Source organism: Orycteropus afer, unplaced genomic scaffold (assembly GCF_000298275.1).
Source record: "Orycteropus afer afer isolate SDZICR_OR568_19922 unplaced genomic scaffold, OryAfe1.0 scaffold00320, whole genome shotgun sequence".
Taxonomy (NCBI): Eukaryota; Metazoa; Chordata; class Mammalia; order Tubulidentata; family Orycteropodidae; genus Orycteropus; species Orycteropus afer.
In genome coordinates, this window is record NW_006921907.1 from 1,484,601 (window position 1) to 1,493,869 (window position 9,269).

Consider the following 9,269-nt stretch of genomic DNA (forward strand, 5'->3'; position numbering starts at 1 on the left):
GCCTTAGATACTCCACCACCAGAGCTCCTTCCACACTATTCAGACCATGGATGTTTTCAAGACAGTGATTGTATCTCACTTTACCTTTGTCTGACATGCTGCCTGCTGCATTATAGTTTCTCAATGAAATTGTGGCGAATTGAACTTCAGACTTTCGTCTTAAGCACTGCACATGCTGCTGCTCCTGCTGAAGATGAAGATGATTGTTGTTGTTGTTGTTATGTGCCATTGAGTTGGACCCAACTCATAGCGATCCCTCCTTGGGTTTCCGAGGCAGTATCACTATGGAAGTAGATTGCTCCATCTTCCTTCTGAAGATGAAGATGATAGCAATGGAGAAAAACAGAATTAGAGGTGGAGACAAAGACAGTCAACAATCATAAGATACAAGCTATAACTCAGTTGCTGGAGGTTCAGAAGGTACAGAAGGATTTGACATCAATTATCAATTAGAGAAAATACTGGTTATGCATTCTCTGCTGAGAATCAGAGAAGGATTTCATTCCCATGGCTCTCACAGCAGCATAAAAATTATGTAGTCAACATTTATCGAGCACTTACTGTCTACTAGGCACTGTTCTAAGCACCTTATGTCTATTGCCTAATTTAAACTTTCCAACAACCCTGTGAAGGAGTCAGTACCATTATGACTATCCTCATTTTAGACACAAGAAAACAGAAGTGTGGAATATTAAATTATTTGCTTAAAATCACACAGCTTATAATTGGCAGAGCCAGGATTTGAACCCAAGCATTGTAACTCCTGAATTATCCTTTTAACCACATGATTGGTCTTGGGATACAAGACAGTTAAGTTACAAGCTCCTAGGAGCAAAATGAGATGGAATTCTCTTGGAATATTTGGCACTACGGACTTGTTGTCAGATGGATCTTGGCTCAAGGCAAAGAATACCAGAAAGATGTTTACTTGTGTTTTATTGACTATGCAAAGGCATTTGATTGTGTGGATCATGACAAATTATGGATAACAACGAGAAGAATGGGAATTACCGAGCACTTGATTGTACTCATGAGGAATCTGTACCTTGAACAGGAGGCTGTCATTTGAACAGAACAAGGGGACACTACATGGTTTAAAATCAAGAAGGGAGTGTGTTAGGGTTGTATCCTTTCTCCACACTTATTCAATCTATATGTTGAGCAAATAATCCGAGAAGCTGGACTATATGAAGAAAAACATGGTATCAGGATTGGAGGAAGAATCATTAACAACCTGAGATATGCAGACGATACGACTTTGCTTGCTGAAAGTGAGGATGACTTAAGGCACCTACTGATGAAGGTTGAAGAATACAGTCTGCAGTATGGATTACGTCTCAATAGAAAGAAAACAAAAATCCTCACAACTGGACCAATGAGCAGCATCACAATAAATGGAGAGAAGATTGAGGTTGTCAAGGAATTCACGTTGCTTGGTTCTACAATCGATGCCAACGGAAGCAGCAGTCAGGACATTAGATGACGTGTAGCATTGGGAAAGTCAACTGCGAAGGAACTGTTTCAAGTGCTGAGGAGCAAGGATATCTCATTGAGGACTAAGGTGTGCCTGACACAAGCCATGATATTTCCAATCGCCTCGTATGCATGTGAGAGCTGGACAACGAATAAGGAAGACCGAAGAAGAGTTGATGCTTTTGAGTTGTGGTGCTGGTGAAGAATGCTGAAAGTACCATGGACTGCTAAAAGAACTAACAGATCTGTCCTAGAGGAAGTGCAGCCAGAATGCTCCTTGGAAGCAAGAATGGCCAGACTTTGTCTCACCTATTTTGGTCATGTTGTAAGAAAGGACCATTCCCTGGAGAAGGATGTCATGCTTGGTAGGGTGTAGGGTCAACGAAAGAGGGGGAGGCCTTCAACGAGATGGATTGACACGGTGGCTGCAATGATGGGCTCAAGTATAGCAGGGATTGTGGGGCTGGCGCGGGATCAGGCAGTGTTTCGTTCTGCTGTGCATGGGGTCGCTATGAGTCGGAAACGACTCGACGGCACTTAACAACAACAACAAAACAACAGACTAGACTGGTTGTATTTTTCATTCTTTCACTAATTTATTAAAACCAATAATGAAAACATGTTAACCTAAGCCCCAAAATCAGCAGATTAGAAAACTCTGAGAGGAAAGATTGACTATGATCACGGTTAAAGCAGATTGACAGATACACAAAATCAGGATGTTTCCTGAACTCGAGTATCCAGATACAGACAAACATTACCTAAGTACATTGGAAGACTAAAGCTCTGAGGCTGAAACTGGAGAATGCATTCCCAGATGCAGTTAGTGCCTCTTAAAACTGCATAGGGCAACGTGGAGGCATCAGCTCCTCTAAGTGGAATAGCAAACAGATGATCCACAGTGCTCTTCCTTCTCAAAATACTTCATCACGTCGGCAGAAGCCTGTTGGAGTGTAAGGGGGACATCTCTGTGTAGATATGTGTGTGGATTATTCTACTTACTACAGTATTTAAGGTCCTTCCAGCTCTAAACTCTGTATCTTTAAAAAATGTTATTACAACCTCATGCAAAGGCAATTGCTTAATGAAAGTCAACATACACACCAAAACTTGGTAAAATATCCATGTTAATCATTGTTTCTTCCTTTCTTGGAAAAAACAACACAAAAGCCAAACATTCCTTAACGTATTTCAATCTAAAGTAGAATTCATTAGGTACAGGAGAACAACTTACTATTATAGTGGAGACAATAGACTTCAAAGAGAGTCAGGAGTTGAGTTTGGGAACAGATTGCATCTTTCATTCCTATTCTTTCTATGCTTGTAAGTATAAAAATACCCAAACCATTGCCACTGAGTAGATTCTGAGTCATAGTGACACTATAGGACAGAGTAGAACGCCCCTATAGGGTTTCCAAAGCTGTAAATCTTTACAGAAGCAGACTCCCATGGAGCAGCTGATAAGTTTGAACCACTGACCTTTTGGTGAATAGCCAAATGCTTTAACCACTGTGGCAAGAGAGCTCCTCTTGCAAGTACACCAAAACTCACTGCCATTGAGTTGATTCTAACCCCCAGTGGGTTTCCAAGGCTGTAAATCTTTATGGAAGCAGACTACCTCATCTTCCTTTTGTGAAGGAGCTGGTGGGTTTGAACCACTGACCTTCTGGTTAATAGCAAAATGCCTTAACCACTCCTGAGCTCTTTGTATAACCAAAACCAAACCCACTGCTGTAGAGTCAATTCCAACTCATAGCAACCCCCATTGGTTTCTGAGGTGGTACATCTTTATGGAAGTAGATTGCCCAGTCTTGCTTCTGTGGAGTGGCTGGTGGGTTTGAACCACCATCCTTCTGGTTAGCAGTCAGATGCCATAGGCACTGTGCTACCAGAGTTCCTTAGCTCCTTGTATAAAGGCTTCTAAATCAAATTTATAGAGCATCAGTGGATTTGAGATTCTGGATAGCCATCATACCATATATATAGTTTTACAGTGTAGTATTTCCACATGAGTCTGTCCCCCTCAGCAGATTTGCATCAGATCACTGAGTACTTTGACATACTGGGTATTGTATACACAGTAGCCATGAGGGTGTTGGGATCAGTCTGCCAGAATTATGGATAGCTCTAGCTTGTCTGCTGTTTGTTATTCTGCAGTGCCTGCCTCATAGTTGACCCTCAAAAAAATACCTATTGAGTAAATTAAGAGATGAGTAAGATGATTCAGGTCACTGTAAGGTCCTGGTGGCCACTCCAACCAAGATTTAATGAGAAATAAATCAGTTGACACAGATGTTTGGGGACCTGGCTCATTAATGTCATTCTCAGTCAGCTGTGATCATGGGTAATAAGCATATAGAAATGTTTATGGGCTTAGATCATAGCTCCACAAAATGAGAGGAAAATACTCAGGGCCTTTGTGTGATGTCCACAGAAACAAATAATAGCTGGAAATAAGAGCAAAGATAATCTTTAAAATAAGTTGATAGTATGATTCAATTAAGAAAAAGTAGAAATATATCTTTATAGAATAGCAGTCTGGCTACACCTCCTTGCTGGTGATCAAAAACTCATTAGTCTATAATTGAGGAATCCACTATCCACTTTGAAATAGAAATTTTGGCTCAATGTAGGCAAAGGCAGGAAAGAGTATTCCATCAGTGGAATCTCAGTGTTTCTCTCTCTGGAAGGTATTTGATGCTCACTGGGTTGAACCAACTCCTTACCATGTTTTTGTGATTCCATAATACACAGAAAGTACACCTACTCCTAACTCATCAACTACCTCGTTATCATACTTAGCCTTTATGACAAGAGTAAAAAAATATACTACCAGACTGTTTTGCACATTAATGACATATGTCTGGCAGTCAAGAGTAATGCTGGCTGTGATTGTCAAGGTTATCTGTCAGCTCATCTGGGCTGTGATTCTCAGTGGCTTGGCAATTATGTAATGATGTAATTTGGCAGTTACATGATGATAAGATTTGATAGTTATGTAATGTTGTAATTTGGAAATTGTGTAGTGATGTAGTAATCCTCCATTTTGTGATCTAATATGGTCATCCTCCATTTTCACATAACACTGATTTTCACGTAATCACTTGGTCTTTGGACCATAACTATGTCAATAAATGAGGAGTGGATATATTTATTTGTAATCTGAATCCAGTTATTTTTAATTTGGGATTGTTGCTAAATTCTTGTATGGTGTTGTAAAGTTTACAGAGTACCAAGGCAGCATTTCCCTCATGTGTTTAGGGGAAGATTTGGCTTTTGAGCTGTTCCCTGACAAAAGGGTTCTTAGGTAAAACAACTTTTATAATTTAAATGAAGTAACAGAATCAGCATTAGATTAAAAATTAGTTTTAGCTATTTACAAACTAATGTGAAATATATCTAAGTATTCGTATTTCTTGAAATCTTGTTTCATATTCATTGGTTCCATGATCAACACCAATGGAAGCAGCAGTCAAGAAATCAGATGACATGTGGCACTGGGCAAATCTGCTGCAAAAGGCCTCTTCCAGGTGCTGAAGAGCAAGGATGTATCCTTGAAGACTCACTCACTCAAACTCACCGCTGTTGAGTCGGATCTGATTCATAGGGACTCCTCCTTGGGTTTCCAAGGCAATATCACTGTGGAAGTAGATTGCCCAATCTTCCTTCCAATGAATGACTGGTCGGTTTGAAGTGCCAGCCTTCTGGTTAGCAGTCAAATGCCTTAGGCACTATGCCACCGGAGTGCACTTAACCCAAGCCATGGTATTTTTAATCGCATCCTATGCATGTGAAAGCTGGACAATGAAGAAGGAAGACCAAAGAAGAGTTGATGCTTTTGAGTTGTGGTATTGGCAAAAATTACTGAAAGTACCCTGGAGTGCCAGAAAAATGAACAAATCTGTCCTGGAAGAAGTGCAGCTGGAATGTTCCTTGGAAGCGAGAATGGCCAGATTTAGTTTCACCTACTTTGGTCATGTTGTCAGAAAGGACCATTCTCTGGAGAAAGATATTGTGCTTGGTAAAGTCAATGGTCATCAAAAAAGGGGAAGGCCCTCAACGAGATGGATTGACACAGTGGTTGCAGCGATGGTCTTGGGTATAGTAAGGATTGTGAGGCTGGAACAGGACCAGGCAGTGTTGCATTCTATTATACGTAGGGTCGCTATGAGTTGGATCTGACTTGATGGTACCTAACAACATCATACCTATGTGTTTGTGTTTCTTAAAATCTTATTTCAGATGAGTATAATCTTTTAAAATATTACTGATCAATATTAAAGTTACTTATTTGACTTTATGAGAAAATGAGCTGCTTAAATAAGTACAGTTTTACAAAAATCTTAAATTTAAAATGAAAAAAAATAATAATGTAATCATTTTGGTTGAAAATGATCAACAATGAATTAATTCCACGTTGTGTTCAGTAGAATCTAGTAAGCCCAGTAGCTTTCCCTTCATGCCTCAGGGTAATCGTCAGGCATGTTGTATGACACTGCAGTACGATGAGGCCTTTAGGACTAGAATGTGTGGGACTCTCTGTCCCCCGATGCTTTAGTTCTTTGAGACCATGTGTGACTCTTTTACAGATAGCCTTCATCATGTTCTTCTCTGAAGTTATCACCTGCCATTTTTTATTTCAATTTCCATACAGATCTCTTATCAGTTTTTTTCTAAGATGATGTGTATAGGTTGGCACAGTTTTTAGAGCTGTGTGTAGAGTAAGATAAATATAACCTTTAAGGCATGGCTTTGGTAAAGCACACGAGCATAGGTTAAGTTCTTGATATACGTTGTTGTTGTTGTTATGTGCCGTCGAGTCAGCCCGACTCAAAGCGACCCCTCCTTGGGTTGCCAAGGCAGTATGACTATGGAAGTAGATTGCTCAACCTTCCTTCCAAGGAGTGGCTGGTGGGTTTGAACCGTCAGCCTTCTGGTTAGCAGTCAAGTGCCTTAGGCACTATGCTACCAGAGCTCCTCTTGATACATAGGAAGAATTTATTTTCACCCTTCTTTTAATTTTGCTTTTTCCCTGATTCTGAATAACTTTTGTTTTGAATGTGCCATATTTCTACTTCTTAACATATATGAATAATTCATGGAAATTTAATTTTTTAAAAATTGACATGTTTTACTATTAAAGCTATTAATCTAATTGTCAATTAACCATATCTGTAAATCACCTGACAGTTCCAACTAGTCTATCACCAAGGTACTTCTGTTCTTCTAGTAGCAACATATCAAAATTACAATAAACTGAAATAGGAATGAATTATTAAGTTTGGTGATTGCAAACACACATTTTATGAAATCAATGATTGCCATAACACAGTCATTTCAATCACACCAAAATGAGAATGACCTTTAAAATGTCAAAGTGGAAACCTGTCACTTCCCTTTGAGGCCACTAGTTCATTGGTGCTTCCAAAGTTCATTGGTGCACCACTTTTGATAATACTGAGGTGCCGACCACATTATACCAGACTCCTGCATTCACTCCTATCTCCACTGAGAGAGGTCATGTGCAAATCTGTGAAATTACATCTTGCCTGGAAACCAACTTCCTTTTTAGGTGTTTCCAGTGTTGTTCATAAATAATAGAGAGAGTGAAGTACATCTCTTTATATACACAAAACAAACCAAACCAAACTCACTTCTGTTGAGTCACTTCGACTCATAGCGATCCATCCTTGGGTTTCTGAGGTGGTATCTCTATGGAAGTAGATTGCCCAATCTTCCTTCCGAGGTATGGCTGGTGGGTTTGAATTGCCAGACTTCTGGTTAGCAGTCAAATGCCTTAGGCACTATGCTATTAGAGCTTCCTCTTTATGCACAGGCTCTATGTATTGAATGATCACAGAAACAGTCTGGTCTAATAGGCTAGAAATAACCAAGCATAGTTTCTGGTAGCCCCAGGTATTCCTTGACTTACAGGTACAGCAGTCTTCACATGGCCATCTTCCTTCTGTGTCTCTTCTCTTCTTTTATAAGATATCACTCACATTGGATCAGGACCCATCTTACTCCAATATGACCTCATAGTAACTTAAGTGATAACATCTTCACAGACCCCATTTCCAAACAAGGCTGCACTCTCAGGTACAGGGCTAGGACTTAAACATATCTTTTTCAGGGACCCAAGTCAATCTATAGCAGTGACCAGGGACAAGTCCCTTCTTTACTCTGTACCCATTTTCCACCTCTGAAAAATGAGGCACTTGAATGAGATTTTTCTAAAGACTATTCCAGCTCATGAACTGGTTGTCTCACCTCAACCCAGTGGGTTATAATGAAATCCTGCTTTGCTAAGGGAACTGAGTGGGGGCCTATTATGGATAATTTATTCATACATGATAATTTACTGTGGAAGGAGTCCTGGGCCAATTAGTTTTCCTTCTTTCTCAGGCCTAGGGCTACTCCTACTATTTTAGTGCTGCCCTCAGCTGTTGGCATTTTGCATTCAAGGAATGAATGCTGAGAAGTGTTTTTTAATTCTCCTCTTCTTTCCTCATGAATAATGTGTTGTTTTGTGCACAGATCAGTCGACTGTTATCTGGCTCTTGGCTTCTTGGGGTAGATGTGGGCAGGTGCTAACCTAACAACGTCCTGCAGAGTCCTAGCATCTCGCCAGAGGGAGTGAGATTTAGGATTGAGCAACATTTAACTCCACCAGGTCAATAGTCCATGAATTAATAACTGTTGAAACTGGGTGATGGGCACATACATTGGTTCATTTATATCATTCTTTATTTTGTGTGTGTTTGAAATTTTCAATAATTAAAAAAAAAAAAAAAACTTTTATGGGGCTAAGAACAATCATGAAAGGTTGAAACTGAGAAAATATTTACAACATGGATGATCGCACAATGAGTAATATTTCTAATACACAAAGAACCAATAAATGAAAGAAAACTTTAATAAAAACACAAAAAGAAATAGCCAAGAATATAGACAGATGATTCACACATGAAGAACTACAAAGAGCCAATAAATATATATAAGCAGGTATTTTTATTTGTTTTGTTTATTGTTATATACCACCATTACCTAGAGCAAGGGCCTGGCACATAGTAGATTCTCATTAAATAGTTACTGAATTAATAAATGACTGTATGTTTCCACCACTGTGTTCTACAGCATATCTCACACTTTTTCCTCTATGATTCTTCTTTTGTTTACATTATCAAAGTAGAGTTTTGTATATAAACAGTTCATTTTCTCATTGAAAGTAAAGACTCACCTCTTGGGGTGGAGGGTGTATGTTTGGCTGCCATGATAATCATTGTCATTGGCAGTGAATACATTTGATTCTCACTACTTGTAATTATGTTTTATAAAGTCACTGCTAACATTGAATTAGCAAGTATTGAACCATTGCTCCTAGGGGAAGTACAGAATCAGGTTCCTTCAGATCTCTGGTCACATTTTCACCAACTGATCAATACATAACGTTGCTTTTGTGTATTTCTTTCTTTCTTTTTTTTTTTTTTTTCCACTTTTTCTTTTTTAACTGATTTGGGTGAAGATTTACAGAGCAAATTCACTTTCCATATAGCAGTTTACATATACTTTGTCTCATGAAATTGACCACAGTTTACCACAATGCAACAGCTTCCCTCCCACTTCCTCCCCATAGTTACCTCTTCGCTGTGTCCATCCCTCCATGGACTCCTGCCCCCTAAGCTGTCTCCCTGTGCACACACAGCCCTTCTTTCTCAATGATTGTTCTCTCCAAGGAGTGTATCTACCTCAGGTAAATGTTCAACTCATATGCCTGTCTTCTGTTTGGCTGGAAA